This window comes from Rana temporaria, chromosome 5 (genome assembly GCF_905171775.1).
Source record: "Rana temporaria chromosome 5, aRanTem1.1, whole genome shotgun sequence".
Lineage (NCBI taxonomy): Eukaryota > Metazoa > Chordata > Amphibia > Anura > Ranidae > Rana > Rana temporaria.
Window position 1 is genome coordinate 69,691,247 of NC_053493.1, and position 26,022 is coordinate 69,717,268.

Genomic DNA, 26,022 nt, shown 5'->3' on the forward strand with positions numbered 1-26,022 from the left:
AGACTGCTTCTACCTGCACTTTGAGGGAGCTCAGACCAAGCCCCAGATCAAGTCCTGTCTGAATGAAACCTAAAATATTGGACGTAGAGGGAAGGATTGGATCAAATCCATTTCCGGTAGCAGATGACAAGAACTTGTCCCAGATTTTTGATTATATGGCCGATTTTTCTGGCTTTTAGGAGGTTTGTTATGACTCCTGGGGAACACCCTAGGGACTCGAACCCTCGCCTCTCAACCTCCAGATTCGAAGATTCAACCTCTGGAAGGTTTGGATGAACTAGACTGCCCTGCGACAGAAGTTGAGGGAAAGGAGGGATCCTGATTGGAGAGCTCACACTGAGGCGCGTGGCTAGAGGGAACCAGGGTCTTTTCAGCCAATGCGGAAGTACTGCCACCACCTGGACTGACTCCCTGAGGAGCCTCAGGAGGAATTTGAATATTAATGGCCTGGGAGGAAAGGCATATGCTCTGGTGAACCTTCAGGGGCATGACAGGGCATCCACTGCCTCGGCTTGTGGATGCTGCATTCGAGAGAAGAATCTGTCCAGCTTGGTATTCTTTGGGGAGACGAACAGGTCTACCTGAGGGGGATCCCACATGCTGGCAATCTGATGGAAGACGAGGGGGGTGGAAAGCCCATTCGTTGTTGTCCAGGAAGTTTCTGGGCAACGTGTCTGCTTCCGTGTTCAACCTGCCCGGCAGATACATTGCTCTGGGGTCCAGGAGGTTCTTCTCTGCCCAGAGTGTGATCAGCATCACCACCTTGAGGAACGACCTGCTGCGAGTGCCTCCTTGCTTCTGCAGATAAGCGACAGCTGCCATGTTGTCTAGATGTAGAAGTATTCTCTGGCCTCTGATTTGGGACGCCAAAGTTAGTGCTAAGAAGGCTGTCCTCATCTCCAAGATGTTGGATACCACTCCCTGGGTAGAACATGACCATCTACCCTGTATTCTGGTTTCCCCGGAATGGGCTCCCCAGCCCTGTCCGCTTGCATCGGACATAATTGTGATCCAAGGATGGGGGACCAGGTGACTAGGTTTGGAGAGGTTTTCTGGAACTGTCCACCAGTGAAGATTCCTGTGCATTACTCCCGTCAGCAGTATCGTCTGGGATAGTCGTCGTTTCTTCCACTGCGCCAAGAACTGGAACTACCTTAAGTGCCAATGGGCCCAAGGAGCCATGGGTATACAAGGAGACACTGTGCAAATGAGGCTCAGACATTGTGAAGCTGTCAGATACGGGCTCCGGATGACCTTGATCATTCTCTGGGTGACAATCCTTGCCTTTGGCGGTGGTAATGACACTGTCCCCTCCTGAGTGTTGAACATTGCACCCAGGTAGATTATCTGCTGTGTGGGTGCTAGTTGACTCCTTTCGGAATTTATTAGCCACCCTAGCTCCTTTAGGGACTGTAGAAGAATTTCGCGGTGACATACCAACTGATCCGGATTGCTTGCTAGGAGGAGGATGTCGTCCGAGTAGTGGAATATCCTCAAGCCCCTTTCCCGCAGGGGAACCAAAGCGGATATTAGTATCTTGGTGAACACCCTGGGAGAGGTGCACAGACCGAAAGGCAGGGCTTGAAACTGTAGGTGGGTCCATCCCACTGCAAATCTCAGACATTTTTGAAATGCAGATAGAATTAGAACGTGTAGGTACGCATCCTGCAGAAATCATCCAATCTTATGGCTGGACTGCCTGAATAATCCTCTGCAGGGACTCCATTTTGAAGCTTTTGGGGCAGATATACCAGCTGAGCCTCTGAAGGCCTGTCACAGGCCTCCACCCACCTGTCCTCTTGGGACCAGAAATAGGGTGGAGTAGACGCCTGCGAAGCGCTCTGCCAAGGGAACCAGAACAGCCGCCCCCTGAGGCTGAAGTGACGTTAGGAAGTTTTACAGAGCTTGAGCCCTTGGCGGAGAGGATGGAATCTCTGTTCCTTTGAAAGAATCCCGAGGTGGGGGATGAGAGAAATTCCAAAGGTGCCCCCATTGAATTGTAGAAAGAACCCAGGGGTCCTGACAGCATGTGTTCCAGACTGGGACAAAGAACTTTAGCCTGGCTCCCATCGGGAGTGCCTGGGCTACTCTGGCGTCAAAAAGACTGCTTCTGCTCCTGTGGAGCCGGAAAGGTCCTTCATCTTTCTGTTCAAAAAGAATGTCTGAGTACCTTTCCAAGGTCTTTTGTTGTCTCTGGGCTGTCTTGACTGCCTAAAATCTATTGGATTTGTCTGGCGGAATCTAGAGGACTTGCCTCTGAATCTTCGCATCCTTCTGTCCTGGGGAAGCACACCGGACTTCCCTCCTGACAGCCTGGAGATAGCTTTAACCGTTTTGTCTCTGAATAGTGCTTTTCCACTGAATGGGATTTTGCACCAATTTTGTTTGGAGAATAAGTCAGCCAGCCAATCTTCCAGCCAGAAGACCCTCTTCACCATTACTGAATGCAACATGGATCTTGCAGAGCATCTGATCGTGTCAATGGCCGCCACCCTGACAAAGTCTGCTGACAATCTAAGTTCTTCCAAGGCTTTAATTATATTCTCCTTGGGGACATCCTGACGCAAAGCCGTCTCAATATTATATGTCCAAGATCTTATGGCATTTGATACCGATGTGAGGGCGATAGCTGGCTTACATGCTGCTCCTGCGGCTAAATAGCTCCTCTTCAGCTCCAGGTTGGTTCGCATGCCTAGAGGGTCTTTAAAGGAAGCGGAATCCTCCATTGGTAAAGCGCGCTCTTTTTTTTCTTTTTTACGAGTCGCACCACCGATGCGTCTACCACTGGCATGGATTCTGTTAATGGGTATAGTTTATTGAACCAGTCCCATGAAAGTTTTCTATCAGTCTTTGCCCATTCATTCTGAATGACCTGGCTAATGTCGCCTCAACAAGAAGAGAACCTGCCTCCCTTTGAGGATGGGAAGTAACTCGTAGACTCTTGGGGAGGCTCTTCTGCGTCTTTTCAGGTGACTGCAGTTTTGACTGCCTGGAAGAACAGCTTTACCAAGGAGAGACTGAAGCCAGAAGGTTGACTCCTCTGAAGAGTCTACAGGTGGTAAATCTCTAGCTGGTCAGCCTGACAGTGGCAGAGGTGTACTGACTGCTGCAGGACCAGGGAGATTAGGTTCTGTATCCTGAACCTGGGACAACTGCTGAAGTGGTTGAGCGGGGACCCAAGTCGCAAGCTCGGAGAAGGAGTCCTTCATTGTTCACTTGAGCAGGTCTACAGCGTGCTGATTTTCTAGCTCGCAGCCGGACTCATAGTCCATAAAACAGTCCTTACAGACCACTCTGTCTGGTAGTGGTGTGGCCCCACCTGTCCAGCATTTCTTCTTTGTATAGGTCCTAGGAGAGGGGGAAGGATCTTGTCCTCTGGATCTTGATCTCTCTGATCTATGACGTGAAGAATGAGACCTGCGGTCTGATCTGTCGTCATAACGGTGTCTTGAAGATTTTCTGGACCTCTTGGAGTGGGCGGGGCCACGGTGTAAGGAACTCACATTAGACAGTGAGCGCACTTCTTTTTTTTTTTTTTTTTTCAATACTCACATATAGTTGGTCACATATCTAATAGGGGTGCGAGGATCTTTGTTTGCAAGATAAATGACTAATTGCGGAGTTAGGCAAAAGGATCAGCTACGGAAATTTAGTAAGAAAGGGGAAAAAAAGGAACTATGGAGTTTTTTTTTTTTTTTTTTTTAAATAACATACATTTATTTTAATTATTTTATCTAGCACCATTTTTTTTTTTTTAAGAATAAACACAAAAACCACAGAGCAGCATCAGTGAAACCTAGCAGGGCACAGCTGAGGAGACTCTGACAGCTAACCCTGAATCTGAACTTAACTAGGCTCAGGTGGATGGGCTAATAATCCCATAAACCACCATTGCAAAGTGACTCTGGAAGAAAAAGGGCAAATCTGGCCCCTCTTCCAGAATCCAAGATGGCCGCAGTGATGTCGAGTGATATACAATACAAAACAAAAACTGTAGCCCACCGCTGATTTCGGGGGAAACAATCAACAACTGCAAGCCTGTCAGGATAAAAGGCACCTGCCCCATCAAACTGACCGGACTTAAAGGGAGCATCACAAAAAATAAAACAACAAGCACACCCTTTTTTTTTTTTTTAAAGGAGACCTAACAGGCAAGTTAAAGGAAGGAAGGGATGGGAGAGGGGAGAGACAAAAAACAATATATGCCTAAAAATAAAATGGAAACCACCAGCCTGGAAAGATGTGAGCTGATCCTTTTGCGACTCCACTGCATTCATCATGGATGCGATAGCAGACTTCGTTCCTAAGCGGAAACTCTGCGAAATGACCCCAACAGATCCACAGAGGGGTCTCCCAGACTTATTAGCGCTAAAAGCGGCCCAAGAACAGGGACTGCGCCCGGGAAAGGCTAAACCCGGCGGACGCTGCCGATTGCAGAGGTATGGACATACATCTACTCTTCACCAGCACAAGAAGGTATGAGGGAAAAAAGGAGAATGTTGGGGGAGGGGCTATGCCCTTTAATTTATTCTATTCACTAGCCCTGAAGGAGGAGTCGAGGCGGAGCTCTATCACAAGTATGCTGCCATGGAGGCACCAGGAAAAAAATATTGCAATAAGCGTATATTAATTGGTTTGCACAAAAGTTATAGCATCTACAAAATAGGGTATAGATTTATAGCATTTATATTTTTATTTTTTTTAGTAATGGCGGCAATATGCATTTTTTTTCCATGAATGCGACATTATGGTGGACACATCGGACACTTTTGACACTATTGTGGGACCATTGTCATTTATACAGCGATCAGTGCTATAAAAATGCACTGATTACTGTGTAAATGACACTGGCAGGGAAGGGGTTAAACACTAGGGACAATGAAGGGGTTCAGTGTGTCCTGGGAGTGATTCTAACTGTGGGAGGGCTGGGCTTCTAGTGACATGACAGAAATCACTGCTCCCAATCACAGGGAGCAGTAGATCTCTGTCCTGTCACTAGGCAGAACAGGGAAATGCATCTAGGCATCTAGGAAGCTCCGTGACACAATCGCGGGACATCGAGCCTAGGGGCACGCCCACAATGCCGCAATTTAAAGGGGACCTACCTGTACGCCCATTTGCCCAGCCGTGCCATTGTACCGACATATATGGTTGTGCGCTGGTCGGCATGTGGTTAAGAGAGCAGAGCTTTTGATAAAAGGATCTGGACCCTATGATTACTGCATATTACTGCATGTGACATACAATGACAGTGTACACAATTAAGGCACTTCTGAGGCTGGATATAGGTGTTGTCAACAAGAGAGATGGGTATTGAGTCAACTACTAGTCTACTCTACATGGTTGCCAACGCACAATTCTAATTGCTTTCATGTTAAAGTAGATTTATACCCAGTCACTAAAACATTATATAAGACTCAACATGATGATGTCAATTCAAATAATGTTTTCAAAGTTTCTCCGTAACCAAAAATCTGTGGTTTGTGTAAAAATATTACCTGGTGATCCTAGTGATAACACTTCCTGTTATAGAGTGACAGTTGACTTGTGCTCCTGTGATATTGCCCTGTCACATGTGCCCCTGGGGGAGACTACAAGCGGCTGACACATATTGTACAGATATGATCTACAGTAGTCACCATCAGGAAGGCCATCCAAGGTAAAAGATGACATCTGATTTGTGCAAAAGTGTATATAGATACAGAGTGACTGAGAGCAGCTGGAAGAGAATAGCAATGCTGAGATACAAACAAATAAATAAAAAAGTGATAACAATATTTAATTTGAAAGTATATAGCAGTTGTTTGACACACAATGTTTCAGCAAACTAAATGTCATTCTGTCGGGGTTTAGATCCACTTTCATTAGATTATTGTTTGTTAGTGCCTTACCTAGATTCAACTATGGACTTTTTGCAATTCATATTTATGAGTGTGAGCAACTAAGTGCTTGGTTTTGTCACAGTCTTTTTTCTAACTCTGTGACATTTGGTTACAGAGAAAGGATCATTTCCTTCTCTTCCTAGGAAAGGGAAAGATCTGTATCTGGCAGCACTGAGACTTTCAACCATATTACAACATCCCTATGTGTGATAAGCTCTTACAAACGTGATCATCATCTCCTAACAAGCAAACCCTGACACAACCTTACTGCAAGTGACTGCAAAGGATGCTGATACCTTTCTCATGGCTTGCCAGCTTGCTATCAATGGGCCAACCTTAACTCCTTTGCAGCCAAGGGTAAACAAATCTTAATGCCTAACCACAATTTTGCAACTTTGACATATCATCACAAATACTTTGTGCATTCAGGTGGATTATACTGTGTTTTTTTTTTTTTTTTTCAGAACAAATTGGGCTTTCATTGGTGGTAAATGGTAATGGATATCTCCTGACCCAAAACAGAAAACCAAAATTGTTTTTAAATCAGCTGTATAAAGAACAACCCAAATAAAATGTTCCTGCTCCTGATGATTCCAGCAATACCACATATGTGTATGTTAGTTGTTGTTTGTACCCGTACTATAGCTCAGAAACAATATTCATTCTGCAATTTGCTTTTGTTATCCTACCTAAAACACACTGACAATAACACTAACTGATACTAATTTAAAAAAATGCTGTTAATATATTTTTTTTTACTGACCCTGATCTTTACCTTTGACCCTGATCTTGTCCCAAACACTAACCCTGGCACTGGCCTAGCTCAAACCTTGATCGAGGTATTTTTTTATCTTTATTATTCTTATTCTTTTTATACATTTTTTACACAAATCTTTTTTTTTCTCCGCAAGGAGATAGAGGAATACGATGCATCTCACTCATTCACATAGAAAAAACACGGGGGCAGGCTTTACAGTGACTCATCACTGTGATAGCCAATCAGAGGCTATCACAGTGATCAGGTGACCCGGAATCGGGAGTTCCTGGTCCTGATTTTTAGTCCGAGGCCCAGGGCTCTCTGTGAGAACGTGCAGGGCACTCCCAGCACAAAGGGACATATAAAAATATGCGGCCCCACGGAAAAGAGCCCAATTCAGTGAGGCCGCATATTTGTGTTAGGTTGGCGTGAAGGGGTCAAATGATTGCCTTAAAAATATTATGTATGTAGATTAAGTGTTTTAGGATGACTCAGATCTTTGTTGCAAGACTGCCTATTAGATGTTAGCTGGAGAGCCATTTTGCTATGGGTCTTTTCCAGAGAAAGTTCTGACCCTAGCTTGGCAAGTGTAGCCAGTGAAATACCTTGGCATCAGCTTCATACAGCTCTGATTAATAATATTGCTGTTCATTTCTAAGTTAAGAATTGTCTCAGATCTTCCATGCAGTTGGCTAAAATAAATCAGATCCTTCTCTTTTTCCTATTGCTGGAATCTGATTGGGAGTTATAGACCAGAGAGACTGTATGAGTAAAATATTTTGCACAGATACATAAAAGGACTTCAAGGGGTTACTTTAGTAAAATAACCAATCAAAAGCAAAACTGAACTAATCTATTGTGCACCATCTTAAAGAGGGGGGTTCACCCAAAAAAAAAATTTTTAACATTAGTTTCAGGCGAGTTGCTAGAAGCACAATCGGGTGTTTTGTTTTTACATACCGTTTTATAGATATATGTTCTCCGCGGCTTCCGGGTATAATCTGCAGGACTGGGCGTTCCTAATTGATTGACAGGCTTCCAACCATCGCATACAGCACGTCACGAGTTGCCGAAAGAAGCCGGACTGCGAGTCGGCTCTATAAGGCGCCTGCGCACCGACGTTCGGCTTCTTTCGGCAACTCGTGAAGCGTTGTATGCGACGGTCGGAAGCCTGTCAATCAATTAGGAACGCCCAGTCCCGCAGATTATACCCGTAAGCCGCGGAAAACATATATCTATAAAACGGTATGTACGGCAACGATTTAAAAAAAAAAACAGATTGTGCTTCTAACAACTCGCCTGAATCTAATGTTAAATTTTTTTTTTTTTTGGTGAACCCCCGCTTTAACCAAGTAGACTTAAAAAAGATAGCAGACATATGATTAGTTGCTACAAGTAATGACTTTCCAGCTGTCACACTAGGAGAAGGTTGAAACTAGGGGGCACCTGCCCATTGCCCTTGTATTTGACAAGCTGGTGATAACAATGGTGTGGATGTCATGTAAAGGCTCATGTATAACAATGATGTTCAGAGGCTCCTGATGCACAGAAGTAATGCATTATTGCAAGTTTAGTGTGATAATGTTAATGTGCTCTGCCCAAGGTATAATCACATAGACTTGACCATGCCCAGAAAGATACTAATATCCTTTGACTCTAGTTTTAGTAAATCAGAATTCATATGTAGAGAACAATCATGAGGAAAAGCCTGCAGCAACAAAAATAAGCAAATGTAAATTCTATTCAATCTGTGATATTACACTCATACGCCATAGTATCATATAATTATTAAATTCTACCATGTATGAAAAATAGCTCATGTTTTTATCTGACAGCAACTCTGTCATTTGTATTACGTGCTTAATTAAATATAAAGTACGTAGAAGTTGTATGATGTGTTTCATTACATGAATACAGGTAAATTACTAAATAGTAAAATTGTAGCCATCTATGGACATTCAAATATTTATATATCCTTCAAAAAACTGCTGCCACTGTGAAGTAATTATTGATCAAAGTTTACGGCAAAACTACTGCTATGGACATTAAAATATGTATTTATAAATCCTTCAAAACAGTAAGTAATCTTTAAAAAAAAGACTCACATACCTCTGTAATTGCAGTCACAGCTGAGTAATGCTTGATCAAAGTTTACAGCAAAACTACATTCACTTTGATTTTTTCAAGTAGCTTGTTTTTTTTTTCACCTTCCAGCTGTAAACTAGCCTTTTTTCAGTCTTCCAATCTCCAATGCAAATGCAGAGCAGGTATACAGGAATTGGAGGAGAACAGTGTTAAGGCCAGATTTGGAAAGCTTCTACTATGAAATTTGAGGACATACAGTGTGCATCAGCCAGGATGGCAGAAATTATACCCTGGTGCACCCATTAGCATCCACACACCACCGTTGTGGACACACAAAACAATACACTAGCTCCTATACTTCTCAGGGAGTGTAAGGGGTTCACCGATTTGTGGAGGGGCTGGGGGTATTCATAGCCAAGTTTAATGCCTTTCCTGGGGCATTGGTTGCATGTTCAGGTCAGGTTTGGACAGCATCATCCAGGGTAGATACCCAGCCTGCCCTAGAGCAGAGTTCCGGCAATTGGACATGTTTGCTTTATTTAGCTATGAATTAAAATCCATACAAAACTTCAGTTATTCAGAGATTCAGATATATCCAAATTTCCAAATAACAATAGTAACAAATTTCAATGAATACAAAATAAATGATAACAAAACAATGAAATTTGTTCAACTCATTTGGATGTTTGAAGCTTCCGAAGTAACAAATGATCTACATTGGTTTGTGAATAGCTTGTTGTTCAGGAGTGGGAGGCCACCATGTCCTTAACAACGACTTATCTACTGTCAGCAGGCTTCCCCGCTGACAGTAGCAGGTAAACAAAAAAGACTGGAATCGGTGGTTGTTAAGGAGCGGGCAGCCGCTACATCCTTACCAGCAAAATGTAAACAAAAGAAGAGCCGGCATTAGAAAATAAAACAGCGGGAATACCGTTAATAGAAGATGAGGCATAGTTGTTAAGGATGTTACTGCTGCCTGCTCCTTAACAACTAGTTATTCTGAGCTGTTTTGTTTACATTCTGCTGTCAGCGGCGAAGCCTGTTGACAGCAGATAAGTCATAGTTGTTAAAGATGCGGTGGCAGCCTGCTGCTTAACAAGAAGCTATTCAGACCTTTTTTTTTTTTTATTCAAACGACATAAAAATATATTTAGGAATAGATTTGGAACAATGAATCCAAATATATGAAACAAATTCCAAAAACAAATAATTTTAACATGACAAATATGATGAAACCTAATGATTTACTTAGAAAATGAACTTGAAACAAAACCAATTTTGTTTCTTGTGCACATCTCTACAAGCAATGCAAGATATCCATCTCAGCCTAGGGCCTCTAGGTGTCAGTGGCTGTGACAATGGAAGTCAGTGGAAGTAGAAAAGATGAGTGTATCAGTCGAAAAGCACTCCAATATACCAGAAACAATTTCTGATTTTTCAATGGGATATTTGTTATGAAATAAGTATGTTGACATCTTTGCTTTATTACCACTTGAATGTTTTAATATTTACAGGTGGGTAGAAGCAAAAGAGTGCAGAAAAGGGCAGGATGAGGATAGGTAGCATTTTCAGCTTATCCCATTGACTTTTGAGAATTTGCTACAAGCTTTATCATTCTTGGCAGTGTAATAAGTGAAAAACAACCAAAGTCTTGCTCAGTACTATTATGCGATTTTGACACCAATTGGGAGGTGCATAAGGAACAGTGGGTTTAGAAAAGAATCACCCCTCTTTAAAATAATCCCATTTTTTTGCAGCCTGAAATGAAGACAGACACGTTTTTTTGTTTTATCCAGCTGTAACTACTAGTGCAACGTATAACACCCAAGTGATAAAGGAACTGGAGCACTTGTCAGAATAGAAGAAAAATGGATAGGGCAAAATTCCATCAAATTCTTGAGAAAAATCTGCTGCCCTCTGCCAGAAAGTTGTCAATGGGAAAAAGGTTTTCCTTCCAACATGACAATGACCCAAAGCACAAAGCAAAAATTACCACACAGTGATTGAAGGAAAAAAGTTTAAATGTCCTTGCATGGCTTAGTCAGAGCCCAGACTTAAACCACATTGAAAAGCTGTGAAGACTGCAGTTCTGCTTGATGGGGCACTCCTTTATGTTCTGGGCAAACCACAGAGCCAAACTTAGATGGAGTGGTCTGCAGCTTGGTTTCCCAGAGATGTCTTGAGGCTGTGTTGGATGGGAATGCAAGATTTGGTTTGGGGGACGTGCATCCTATGTTTTTGGGTAAGATAGTTCAGGAGGGTCCTTCAAAGATGTTGCACATTTAGCAGATGGCAGTGACTTTGGTTGTACTTCAATGTGGGGGTCTTATCACAGCAAACAATGACTGTATTATTTAATGGTATTACAATTATTCTTATGCCCAGTGGCTTTTTTTATGGTCAGAAATCTGCTCTAGATTTACTTGGCTGGGGGCAAGGTACCCCAGAGCAATTGATAAGACTTGTGTCAAGGTCAATAGAGCTTTGTCCAAATTAATTCTCTAGTGTGGCTGTTTTGTGATTTGCCAAAATAAACTAGAGCATCGGAAGATGTATAGGAATTGCAGCATACACCTCAATGAAGTTGGAATTGGTATGTTTAACTTGTAGTTACAGAAGTTGCTTGAGGTGGCAGTCATGCTGGTGTTACGGTAACAACACTAGTCTGGTTTGCTGACCCTTGACTGACTGAGAAGGCCCTGAAAGGTTGGTGGGGTGGAACATCTTGGAGGTTCTTTTTTTTTTATTTTTTTTAAAGTGTATTTTTGTGCGTGTACTCGAGAGAGGAGCCGGACTGCAGGAGTTGGGAGTAGGCAGGCCTCCCCCAGAGGCAATCTGCCACCTTTCTCCATGCCCCGGGTGGCAAGCGTGTGTGAGGGGGTCCTCCCACACAGCCCGCCCTACCTGCTCCGCTTTGAAGCCCAACGGGGCAGAGGGACTCCCTATAAGGGAGTGAGAGGATTAGCCCGCTCAACCAGCCCCGTTAGTCCTTCGCCTCTCTTTTTAGAGACCGCGTGGTCAAAGTGCGTGCATGTTAACCCAATTTCAAGTGCGTGTAAGTGTGGTGGTTTTTGTGGGAGGGGGGTGGGCGTACTAAGCGCAGGCTTACCTCGCATAGCACACCCACCGGGAGCCGGGCTGAGACCACCAAACTCAATTCACATGTAGCCGAGACCGGGATCCGAACCCCTAGCTGCAGAGGTGAATGGCTTGTCAGCGCAGTGCCAATCGCGTTGAGCCACCGCAGCTCCCTATCTTGGAGGTTCTTAACCACTTCAGCCCCGGACCATTTTGTTGGTCAATGACCGGGCCACTTTTTGCAATTCGGCACTGCGTTGCTTTAACTGACAATTGCGTGTTCATGCAACGTGGCTCCCAAACAAAATTGGTGTCCTTTTTTTCTCACAAATAGAGCTTTCTTTTGGTGGAATTTGATCACCTCTGCGGTTTTTATTTTTTGCGCTATAAACAAAAATAGAGCGACAATTTTGAAAACATTTTTTTTTTTTTTTTTTTTTTGCTGTAATAAATATCACCTAAATATATATATAAAAAAATGTTTTCCTCAGTTTAGGCCAATATGTATTCTTCTACATATTTTTTGTAAAAAAATCACAATAAGCGTTTATTGATTGGTTTGCGCAAGTTATAGCATCTACAAAATAGGGGATAGTTTTATGGCATTTTTATTAAAGAATTTTTTTTACTAGTAATGGCAGTTTACACACAAAGCTCCCGGTTCTCGCTCTGTAACGAGCGATCGCGGGTGCCCAGGGGTGATCGCGCCCGCCGGGCACGCACGTTGGCACCAGGGGCAAGCAGGGGGCGCGTGCGCCTCCGGCAGCACGCGCCACTAGTAACTGAAATGCGAAATCACGTTATATTACGTGATTTTGTGCAGCCGAGCCGACCTGCAGCTGTAAATCTACGGAGGGCGGTCGGCAAGCGGTTAATGAAGGTTGAATTTTGTGTAATTTGTCAGTTTATCAATTCCAACAACAGCAAGGGAATCAGCAGATTTTTGTTGTCTTCATTTATTAAGTCATTTATGCCCTTTACCATTTTTAAAAGCTGAAGTCCTAGGTAAGCTTCCAGACCAGAGAAGGAGGTTGAAGCAGTTTTGACCTTAGGCATTTACGTTTTGCGGTTTTAGATTTAAGTATTTTTGTAATTTTCAGATCAGCCAAAGGTACTTTGTTAATTTTACTGTTTTTGTATTAACAACTGTGATATGGTATGGTATCTTTATAAAGCTCTGTAAATAAACCAGCCTATACAATTGACCATGTAGTTGCCATCATCCCTTAAAACTTTGTAATGTGGAAACCTCTAGGGTTGGGATTATGTGGGCAACGAAAAGAATATATATTCAAAAAATTATAAAAATATATTTTAATACATATGCGTAGAAAAATTACAAAAATTACATGAAATACAAAATTGGTGAAAAAGAACAAAACATTTACATTGAAAACATATAAATAGACAGATTGACACTATGGCACTGGGTGCTTGGTGTGCTCTTGTACCTTTAAAGGAGGGGTGGCTTCCCTTCAGTTCACCTGCCCCTGTCTATCCATTAAAATGCATGTGCCTCCACTGTGGGGACGCTCATTGTTTAGTGTTAGGACCACAGATTACAGGGTGCCTTGGCGCGGCTCTGTGGCTCACGCATGCGTTTGCAAATGCGTGCGGACCGAACCCCTGTTTTTAACGCATACTGTAGACAGGTTAATTTGTTTTCTGCAAGCTGGTCGGTAAGTAGGCTTGGTTTTTCCCTGGGCATTCCCCAGGTTTTTTGTTGTTAGATTGACACTATGCCATGTTACAACATGAAATTCACCCCAAAGAGGTGAATTTGTGAAAGATGGACTGATATAAAGCTCTTGCCGAAATATATATAAAAATGATATCATTCCAATATAACAACTGTTAGTTTGTTGTAAAGGGTACAACATGGAGATGGGATATTGTGTTAGCATGGAGGGAGAGATGGCCGCTCCCCTAGTCATGTCCTCGGTTGTTCACACTCTTCCTGATGCGTTCTTTCAAGTAAAGAAAAGAAAATCCAACAAAGACAGGTACTGCTGGTATTGTAATTGCTGATGATGATACACAGACCTGGGACCTCAGAGAAAGGGATCTCCCAATCAAGAGTCCATCAGACACATAACAATTAAAGGTTAACACAACGTTTGCTTAAAGAAAAGTTGTATAACTTGTACAGTTGCCACACAAATCTTCTTGTAATTGTAATAGTGCAAAAGTGTTAATGGAAATTAAAATTCTAGTTCAGTCTGCAGCCAGCTGTGATTTTCTAAAACGTAGAAAAAATTAAGCATGACTTCCAGATATTTGAGCATTGTATCGTTTCCTGCTCATATAATTGGCTCATTGCTGCTTCTAGCATTTTTAAAACAGTTGGAGTGTTCCTGTGACTAAATCATAAACATTTTCCTACACTGGAGGTAGAAAAGAACTGCAGGAGGTTGGAAGTCAGTGGAAGTTTGCTGAAAATGTATATATGAAACTGGACAGGGAAAGACAATTTTTTTTCTCATGCAAAGTGGAACTACAATGTACGTTAAATCTAAATCTAGATGGATTTTTTTTTTAGTTGTAGATAGACTAGAAAATAATTAAAACCACCGCTAGGTCTTTTACTGGTGTTTGTGTCCTGTTGCGTGATTTTCCTTCCCCTCCTTTCTCAAAGACACTATAGGAAATAAGTGGAAGTCTCTTCAAATACAACAATAAAAACTTAAAAAGTCTTCTAAATTGGCCCCACTTTATTGCCCAATGGGGAGATGTGCACTCAAATTTCAAGGCTTTAATCGACTAAACAATACTCACAACTAGGGATGAGCCGAACATACCCGGGTTCGGTTCGCATCAGAACGTTCGAACAGACCGCGGGTTCGCGCGAACATTTAGAACCCCATTGAAGTCTATGGGACTCGAACGTTCGAATTCAAAAACGATCATTTTAAAGACCAATATTCAATTTAATGTTGGTAAACGTCTTTCAGAACCCGGGTCTTGCCCCAGGGAACATGTATCAATCGAAAAAAATATTTTAAAAACGGACGTTTTTGCGGAGCAGCGATTTTAATGATGTTTAAAGTGAAAAAAAAAAAATGAAAAATTCCTTCAAATATCACACCTGCTGTGTGTCTCTAGTAGTGGCACATGTTTAGAAATGTCCCTGCACAACATTAAATTATTATAAGAACAAAGTAATTTAATACTGGTTGCGCACGTGCTGTGTGGGAACAATATCTCGATTATTTTAGGGGTGGTGGGGGGGTGGCATTATCTTTTTGGGAAAGCAAAATTGTAGAAAAAAGGGCACCCCTCAAACATACTGTAATTGTAGCGCAACAAAGAGCCACGTGCAAAGTATTGCATCAAAAATTGTTATTAGACGCCCCTGTTACACAGGGGCACAAAAATTAGGCCTTAGGCCACGTGCAAAGTATTGCATCAAAAATTGTTATTAGACGCCCCTGTTACACAGGGGCACAAAAATTAGGCCTTAGGCCACGTGCAAAGTATTGCATCAAAAATTGTTATTAGACGCCCCTGTTACACAGGGGCACAAAAATTAGGCCTTAGGCCACGTGCAAAGTATTGCATCAAAAATTGTTATTAGACGCCCCTGTTACACAGGGGCACAAAAATTAGGCCTTAGGCCACGTGCAAAGTATTGCATCAAAAATTGTTATTAGACGCCCCTGTTACACAGGGGCACAAAAATTAGGCCTTAGGCCACGTGCAAAGTATTGCATCAAAAATTGTTATTAGACGCCCCTGTTACACAGGGGCACAAAAATTAGGCCTTAGGCCACGTGCAAAGTATTGCATCAAAAATTGTTATTAGACGCCCCTGTTACACAGGGGCACAAAAATTATGCCTTAGGCCACGTGCAAAGTATTGCATCAAAAATTGTTATTAGACGCCCCTGTTACACAGGGGCACAAAAAATAGGCCTTAGGCCACGTGCAAAGTATTGCATCAAAAATTGTTATTAGACGCCCCTGTTACACAGGGGCACAAAAATTAGGCCTTAGGCCACGTGCAAAGTATTGCATCAAAAATTGTTATTAGACGCCCCTGTTACACAGGGGCACAAAAATTAGGCCTTAGGCCACGTGCAAAGTATTGCATCAAAAATTGTTATTAGACGCCCCTGTTACACAGGGGCACAAAAATTATGCCTTAGGCCACGTGCAAAGTATTGCATCAAAAATTGTTATTAGACGCCCCTGTTACACAGGGGCACAAAAAATAGGCCTTAGGCCACGTGCAAAGTATTGCATCAAAAATTGTTATTAGACGCCCCTGTTACACAGGGGCACAAAAATTAGGCCTTAGGCCACGTGCAAAGTATTGCATCAAAAATTGTTATTAGACGCCCCTGTTACACAGGGGCACAAAAATTAGGCCTTAGGCCACGTGCAAAGTATTGCATCAAAAATTGTTATTAGACGCCCCTGTTACACAGGGGCACAAAAATTAGGCCTTAGGCCACGTGCAAAGTATTGCATCAAAAATTGTTATTAGACGCCCCTGTTACACAGGGGCACAAAAATTAGGCCTTAGGCCACGTGCAAAGTATTGCATCAAAAATTGTTATTAGACGCCCCTGTTACACAGGGGCACAAAAATTAGGCCTTAGGCCACGTGCAAAGTATTGCATCAAAAATTGTTATTAGACGCCCCTGTTACACAGGGGCACAAAAATTAGGCCTTAGGCCACGTGCAAAGTATTGCATCAAAAATTGTTATTAGACGCCCCTGTTACACAGGGGGACAAAAATTAGGCCTTAGGCCACGTGCAAAGTATTGCATCAAAAATTGTTATTAGACGCCCCTGTTACACAGGGGCACAAAAATTAGGCCTTAGGCCACGTGCAAAGTATTGCATCAAAAATTGTTATTAGACGCCCGTGTTACACAGGGGCACAAAAATTAGGCCTTAGGCCACGTGCAAAGTATTGCATCAAAAATTGTTATTAGACGCCCCTGTTACACAGGGGCACAAAAATTAGGCCTTAGGCCACGTGCAAAGTATTGCATCAAAAATTGTTATTAGACGCCCCTGTTACACAGGGGCACAAAAATTAGGCCTTAGGCCACGTGCAAAGTATTGCATCAAAAATTGTTATTAGACGCCCCTGTTACACAGGGGCACAAAAATTAGGCCTTAGGCCACGTGCAAAGTATTGCATCAAAAATTGTTATTAGACGCCCCTGTTACACAGGGGCACAAAAATTAGGCCTTAGGCCACGTGCAAAGTATTGCATCAAAAATTGTTATTAGACGCCCCTGTTACACAGGGGCACAAAAATTAGGCCTTAGGCCACGTGCAAAGTATTGCATCAAAAATTGTTATTAGACGCCCCTGTTACACAGGGGCACAAAAATTAGGCCTTAGGCCACGTGCAAAGTATTGCATCAAAAATTGTTATTAGACGCCCCTGTTACACAGGGGCACAAAAATTAGGCCTTAGGCCACGTGCAAAGTATTGCATCAAAAATTGTTATTAGACGCCCCTGTTACACAGGGGCACAAAAATTAGGCCTTAGGCCACGTGCAAAGTATTGCATCAAAAATTGTTATTAGACGCCCCTGTTACACAGGGGCACAAAAATTAGGCCTTAGGCCACGTGCAAAGTATTGCATCAAAAATTGTTATTAGACGCCCCTGTTACACAGGGGCACAAAAATTAGGCCTTAGGCCACGTGCAAAGTATTGCATCAAAAATTGTTATTAGACGCCCCTGTTACACAGGGGCACAAAAATTAGGCCTTAGGCCACGTGCAAAGTATTGCATCAAAAATTGTTATTAGACGCCCCTGTTACACAGGGGCACAAAAATTAGGCCTTAGGCCACGTGCAAAGTATTGCATCAAAAATTGTTATTAGACGCCCCTGTTACACAGGGGCACAAAAATTAGGCCTTAGGCCACGTGCAAAGTATTGCATCAAAAATTGTTATTAGACGCCCCTGTTACACAGGGGCACAAAAATTAGGCCTTAGGCCACGTGCAAAGTATTGCATCAAAAATTGTTATTAGGCGCCCCTGTTAAATAGGGGCAGAAAAATTAGGCCTTAGGCACTGGTGGCGGAGCACAGAAAAACAAAATTTCTTACTAGCTAACAGCATGAAAAGTGAGGAGGAGAAGGATATTCCATCAGCAGCACAACAGGACAGTCACTCAGCATCAGCAGTCTCAAAGGGATCTGATATTTCAACACAAAATTCTTATTCAGTAACATCAGCATCAGGTGCTTGGTAGCCGGTGTTGATCCAAGCCTGATTCATTTTGATGAAGGTCAGTCGATCAACAGAGTCGGTGGAGAGGCGTACCCTGTGATCGGTCACAAAGCCTCCAGCAGCACTGAATGTACGTTCTGAAAGAACACTGGATGCAGGGCAAGCCAGTAGCTCAATTGCGTACTGTGCAAGCTCTGGCCAGTGATCCATCCTCAAGACCCAGTAAGCCAGAGGATTTTCCGTGGGGAAGGTGTCCAAGTCGGATCTTGCCGCTAGGTATTCCCGGACCATGTAAACCAGACGCTGGCGATGGTTGCTGGAACCGGTCAGACCTTGGGGCTGCGGATTAAAAAATTGTCTGAACGCATCGGTCAGACGGCCACCTTCTCCACCGCTCCTTCTCTGACTCACCGAAGCCTCAGCAAGACGTTGTCCAGGGCCAGGTTTTGGTAATCCCCCCGGTTCTGGGAACGCATTGCACAGACCCTTCTGCAAGGCCTCCCGCAGTAGTTTCATCTTCTGCTCCCTCTGCGATGGCAACATAAGATCCGTTACCTTACTCTTGTAACGTGGATCAAGGAGAGTTGCCAGCCAGTAATGATCCCTCTCCTTGATAGCACGTACACGAGGATCCTTACGCAGGCTTTGCAGAATCAGGGAGGCCATGCAGCGTAGGTTTGCAGAGGCATTCGGGGCACAGTCCTCTGGGTCACTGAGGACGACAGGATCCTCAGCCACCTCATCCCAGCCACGTAAAAGTCCACGTGTTCCTTGGGACTGTAAATGATCCCTTGAAGACTGCTGCTGTTGATGCTGAGTGCTAGGCTCCACCTCCATGCTGCTGATACAATCCTCCTCCTCCTCCTCTTCCTCATCCTCCTCCTCCTCTTCCTGTGTTCCAGGTGGGCAAGCAGGAACAGTGTCTGGATAAAGGGGGCCTTGAGAGGTAAGGAAGTCCTCCTCTTCCTCCCTCTGTTCTGCCTCAAGGGCCCTGTCCATTATTCCACGTAGGGTGTGCTCCAACATGTGAATAAGCGGGACAGTCTCACTGATGCATGCACTGTCACTGCTCACCATCCTCGTGGCCTCCTCAAATGGTGACAGGACAGTGCATGCATCCCTGATCAAGGCCCACTGGCGTGGTGAAAAAAACCCAAGCTCCCCTGAGCCAGTTCTGCTGCCATATTGGCACAGGTACTCATTGATGGCCCTCTGCTGCGTGTGCAGTCGCTGCAGCATGGCCAACGTAGAGTTCCATCTGGTGGGCATGTCACAGATTAGGCGGTTCTTGGGCAGGTTGTATTCCCTCTGGAGGTCTGTCAGCCGAGCAGTGGCATTATATGACCTCCGGAAATGCACACAGACTTTCCTGGCCTGCCTCAGGACATCCTGTAAGCCAGGGTACCTGCCCAAGAACCGCTGCACCACCAAATTGAGAACATGCGCAAAACAGGGCACATGGGTGAGTTTTCCACGTCGCAGGGCAGAGAGGAGGTTGGTGCCATTATCGCTGACCACCATTCCAGGCTTCAGCTGGCGTGGCGTCAACCACCTCTGAGCCTGCCCCTGCAGAGCTGAAAGAACCTCTTCCCCAGTGTGGCTCCTGTCTCCCAAGCACACCAGCTCTAGGACCGCATGGCATCTCTTGGCCTGCATTCCTGCGTAGCCCGTCGTACGCCTACGGAGCACGGCTGGTTCTGAGCCAACATCACCACAGGAAGAGGCCACAGAGGAAGAAGAAGAGGAGGGGGTGGAGGAGAGAGGTGTGTCACAAGCAGTTGTAGTGTTTTGGAGGCGTGGTGGTGGAACAACCTCCAAAACTACTGTGCCTTGACCTGCGCCCTTCCCAGCTGCCAGCAGAGTCACCCAATGGGCCGTAAAAGACAGGTAACGTCCCTGTCCATGCCTGCTGGACCATGAGTCAGCGGTAAGATGCACCTTACCACTGACCGCCCTGTCCAGCGAGGTATGGACATTGCCTTCCACATGCCGGTAGAGAGCCGGAATCGCCTTCCGTGAAAAAAAGTGGCGTTTGGGTACTTGCCACTGAGGTACTGCACATTCCACAAACTCACGGAAGGGGGCAGAATCTACCAACTGAAAAGGTAGCAGTTGAAGTGCTAGCAATTTTGCTAAGCTAGCATTCAACCGCTGGGCATGTGGATGGCTGGGAGCGTACTTCTTTCGGCGCTGCAGCAGCTGGGGCAGGGAAATTTGTCTGGTAATATCAGTAGATTGGCCGGATGTACTACCACTACTACGTTGTGACACACCTATTTCTACACCTTCGGTGCAGGCTGCAGAGAGGACTAGGGGTCTAGTGGGGTTTGAGGTCACAGAAGGGCAAGGGGAGGACCGCTTTGGTCTTTGGTGTGGGTCTTTCTGGTATGCCTGCCAACGAGCTGCATGGCAGGTCGACATATGTCTGGACAAGCATGTGGTGCCCAAGCGGGTGATGTTTTGGCCACGCGAGATACGCTTGAGACATATGTTGCAAACAGCAAAGGTAGCATCTGATGGACAGGTTTCAAAAAAGGCCCACACCAAAGAACTTTTGCTGTACCGTTGAGACACAGCAGCGCCACGTAATGCAGTTGGTGTACTGCCCTTAAGCTGACCCCTGGAGGGCTTCCTGCCTCTTTGAAGATGTGCCTGTGCCTCGTCCTCTTCCTCCTCCTCCTCTCTCCTACCAGGCACCCAGGTAGAGTCAATGACCTCATCATCCCCTCCCTCCTCATCATCACTGGCGACAACCTGGCAGTATGCTCCAGCTGGGGGAACATCACTCCCAGATTGTTGTCCCTCTCGGCCACCCCCTCTCCCTGGGCTCACATCAATGCCTTCCTCTATCAGTGTTCCGTCATCGGAGTCTTCAAAACGCTGTGCATCTTCAGCTAGCATGTACCCAACACTGTGTTGAAACAGTTCGGGGGACTCCTCAGGAGGACACGGTGGGACTAGGGAAGGATTGTGTGATCCCATTGTGCAGAGGGTAGAGGACGCCTTGGCAGCTGCTTTGCCAGACAAACTATAATCAGTCTGTGTGAGAGAGGATGAGGAGGATGAGGACGGCTTGGTCATCCACTCCACACCAACTGCCTTTAGTTGCTATTAAACAGCACGCACGCAGTAATAGCGACTGCGGTCAAATGCGATTTAACACCACGCACGCAGTGACACCAACTGCCTTTAGTTGCTATTAAACAGCACGCACGCAGTAATAGCGACTGCGGTCAAATGCGATTTAACAGCACGCACGCAGTGACACCAACTGCCTTTAGTTGCTATTAAACAGCACGCACGCAGTAATAGCGACTGCGGTCAAATGCGATTTAACAGCACGCACGCAGTGACACCAACTGCCTTTAGTTGCTATTAAACAGCACGCACGCAGTAATAGCGACTGCGGTCAAATGCGATTTAACAGCACGCACGCAGTGACACCAACTGCCTTTAGTTGCTATTAAACAGCACGCACGCAGTAATAGCGACTGCGGTCAAATGCGATTTAACAGCACGCACGCAGTGACACCAACTGCCTTTAGTTGCTATTAAACAGCACGCACGCAGTAATAGCGACTGCGGTCAAATGCGATTTAACACCACGCACGCAGTGACACCAACTGCCTTTAGTTGCTATTAAACAGCACGCACGCAGTAATAGCGACTGCGGTCAAATGCGATTTAACAGCACGCACGCAGTGACACCAACTGCCTTTAGTTGCTATTAAACAGCACGCACGCAGTAATAGCGACTGCGGTCAAATGCGATTTAACAGCACGCACGCAGTGACACCAACTGCCTTTAGTTGCTATTAAACAGCACGCACGCAGTAATAGCGACTGCGGTCAAATGCGATTTAACAGCACGCACGCAGTGACACCAACTGCCTTTAGTTGCTATTAAACAGCACGCACGCAGTAATAGCGACTGCGGTCAAATGCGATTTAACAGCACGCACGCAGTGACACCAACTGCCTTTAGTTGCTATTAAACAGCACGCACGCAGTAATAGCGACTGCGGTCAAATGCGATTTAACAGCACGCACGCAGTGACACCAACTGCCTTTAGTTGCTATTAAACAGCACGCACGCAGTAATAGCGACTGCGGTCAAATGCGATTTAACACCACGCACGCAGTGACACCAACTGCCTTTAGTTGCTATTAAACAGCACGCACGCAGTAATAGCGACTGCGGTCAAATGCGATTTAACAGCACGCACGCAGTGACACCAACTGCCTTTAGTTGCTATTAAACAGCACGCACGCAGTAATAGCGACTGCGGTCAAATGCGATTTAACAGCACGCACGCAGTGACACCAACTGCCTTTAGTTGCTATTAAACAGCACGCACGCAGTAATAGCGACTGCGGTCAAATGCGATTTAACACCACGCACGCAGTGACACCAACTGCCTTTAGTTGCTATTAAACAGCACGCACGCAGTAATAGCGACTGCGGTCAAATGCGATTTAACAGCACGCACGCAGTGACACCAACTGCCTTTAGTTGCTATTAAACAGCACGCACGCAGTAATAGCGACTGCGGTCAAATGCGATTTAACAGCACGCACGCAGTGACACCAACTGCCTTTAGTTGCTATTAAACAGCACGCACGCAGTAATAGCGACTGCGGTCAAATGCGATTTAACACCACGCACGCAGTGACACCAACTGCCTTTAGTTGCTATTAAACAGCACGCACGCAGTAATAGCGACTGCGGTCAAATGCGATTTAACAGCACGCACGCAGTGACACCAACTGCCTTTAGTTGCTATTAAACAGCACGCACGCAGTAATAGCGACTGCGGTCAAATGCGATTTAACAGCACGCACGCAGTGACACCAACTGCCTTTAGTTGCTATTAAACAGCACGCACGCAGTAATAGCGACTGCGGTCAAATGCGATTTAACACCACGCACGCAGTGACACCAACTGCCTTTAGTTGCTATTAAACAGCACGCACGCAGTAATAGCGACTGCGGTCAAATGCGATTTAACAGCACGCACGCAGTGACACCAACTGCCTTTAGTTGCTATTAAACAGCACGCACGCAGTAATAGCGACTGCGGTCAAATGCGATTTAACAGCACGCACGCAGTGACACCAACTGCCTTTAGTTGCTATTAAACAGCACGCACGCAGTAATAGCGACTGCGGTCAAATGCGATTTAACACCACGCACGCAGTGACACCAACTGCCTTTAGTTGCTATTAAACAGCACGCACGCAGTAATAGCGACTGCGGTCAAATGCGATTTAACAGCACGCACGCAGTGACACCAACTGCCTTTAGTTGCTATTAAACAGCACGCACGCAGTAATAGCGACTGCGGTCAAATGCGATTTAACAGCACGCACGCAGTGACACCAACTGCCTTTAGTTGCTATTAAACAGCACGCACGCAGTAATAGCGACTGCGGTCAAATGCGATTTAACACCACGCACGCAGTGACACCAACTGCCTTTAGTTGCTATTAAACAGCACGCACGCAGTAATAGCGACTGCGGTCAAATGCGATTTAACAGCACGCACGCAGTGACACCAACTGCCTTTAGTTGCTATTAAACAGCACGCACGCAGTAATAGCGACTGCGGTCAAATGCGATTTAACAGCACGCACGCAGTGACACCAACTGCCTTTAGTTGCTATTAAACAGCACGCACGCAGTAATAGCGACTGCGGTCAAATGCGATTTAACACCACGCACGCAGTGACACCAACTGCCTTTAGTTGCTATTAAACAGCACGCACGCAGTAATAGCGACTGCGGTCAAATGCGATTTAACAGCACGCACGCAGTGACACCAACTGCCTTTAGTTGCTATTAAACAGCACGCACGCAGTAATAGCGACTGCGGTCAAATGCGATTTAACAGCACGCATGCAGTGACACCAACTGCCTTTAGTTGCTATTAAACAGCACGCACGCAGTAATAGCGACTGCGGTCAAATGCGATTTAACACCACGCACGCAGTGACACCAACTGCCTTTAGTTGCTATTAAACAGCACGCACGCAGTAATAGCGACTGCGTTTCTGTGCAATTCAATAGCCCAGTTGCATTAACAGCGACTGCGCTTCTGTGCAAATAAATTGCACACGTGCAGTAACAGGTAATGCGTCTGTGTGTGCAATTAACTAGCACACGTTAAATAACACAGAATAATTATATTTAAAGTAAATCCCTAATGCAGGCAATACAACACGTTAGAGCGCTGCATGTAGAACAATCTCCTGCCTGATAGATAAACTAGCTGAGCTGTACAGTTTATAAATATATTGACAACGCCTAAGGATGTGAATATATTCTCTACAAACTGTACTTTTAACTATACTGACTACACTTCCTACTCTATCTATCTATCTATCTATCTATCTATCTATCTATCTGGTTAAGACTATGGGGGTTATTTACGAAAGGCAAATCCACTTTGCACTGCAAGTGCACTTGAAAGTGCAGTGACTGTAGATCTGAGGGGGACATGCAAGGAAAAAAAAAAAAAAAAACATTTTAGCTTGCACATGATTGGATGATAAAATCAGCAGGGCTTCCCCTAATTTCAGATCTTCCCCTTAGATCTACAGCGACTGCACTTCCAAGTGCACTTGTAGTGCAAAGTGGATTTGTCTTTAGTAAATAACCCCCACTGTGTCTCTATCTCTCTATCTCTCTCTGTCTGACTGACTGATCTTCTCTAGAACCGCCAACACACTACACTAGGCAGCCGTGCAGGCTGCCTTTTATAGTGGGGGGCGTGTACTAATCCCCCTGAGCCATAATTGGCCAAAGCCACCCTGGCTTTGGCCAATTATGGCTCTTCGTTTTTTGAGCGCTGTGATTGGCCAAGCATGCGGGACATACAGCATGCTTGGCCAATCATCAGCGCTCAACGCCCCAGTGAATTATGGGACGTTTTGCGTCACTCGAATTTGGCGCGAACGACCCGTTTTGTTCGAGTTTCATCGAACGACCGATGTTCGAGTCGAACATACGTTCGAATCGAACGCGGAGCTCATCCCTACTCACAACCGGACATGATTGGCTGGGGGTGATATGCCTGCTACCACCCATAGAGCGGGTGGCCAGGAGAGCATAGCTTTACAGAGAAACTGTGGATGGAGCTGGGGATAGCAGAGACATTTTTCTTTGCTTGATGTCCAGTAGACACAACAGGACATGAAAGGAAATCTCTCCAAAGTGAGGGATATTCCATCTTAGTGCTCTTTTAAAGCAGCCTTTAACGCGCCTTAACACCCCTATATTAATAATGAGTGTTTTGGACATGTTTCACAGGCTTTCAAGTTCCGCCAGGCGATACTCTCCAAACACCCTGTGAGATGTGTTTTTTTTTATTTTTTCAAGGCTAAATTGGAAAGGATCACTGTTGACATCTTGCATATGCCCCTTAAACATGCTGTAAACACCAAACACCATAGGCAAATTCACAGTGTGTTTACGGAGCTCTTCTGGTATATTTCTACAGAAGTGAATGGTAGAAGTTACAAAGGGGCTGATCGGTTTCTGAGCAGAGCTGCACCAGATTGTGCACACTCCAGTTTTAAATAACCCCCAAAGTGTCAATAGGGGAGATTTACTAAAGCTGATGTACACAGAATTTGGCACAACTGTGCATAGTAACCAATCAGCTTCCAACTTCAGCTTGTTCAATTAAGCTTTGCCAATAAAAGCTAGAAGCTGATTGTTTACTATGCAGAGTTGCACCAACTTTAGTAAATCAACCCCAATGTCTGCCAAACACCGCAGGCAGAAATATTTTTTGTTTTTGTTAAAAACATGACCCAACCGCCTTTTTTAAACACTTATGTGGAAGAGCCCTCAGGGCGCGCTTACACTAGCCATGATCTCTGAAGAGCGATCAGTGGTTGGAGTCTTTATGTGACAGCATGTCAGGAGGTGTTGTATCACCCCCTCCTTTAACCCCTTGAATGGGGTTACACTTGCGTTGTTGCATTAGCATGCAACAGCGGGGTATAGTT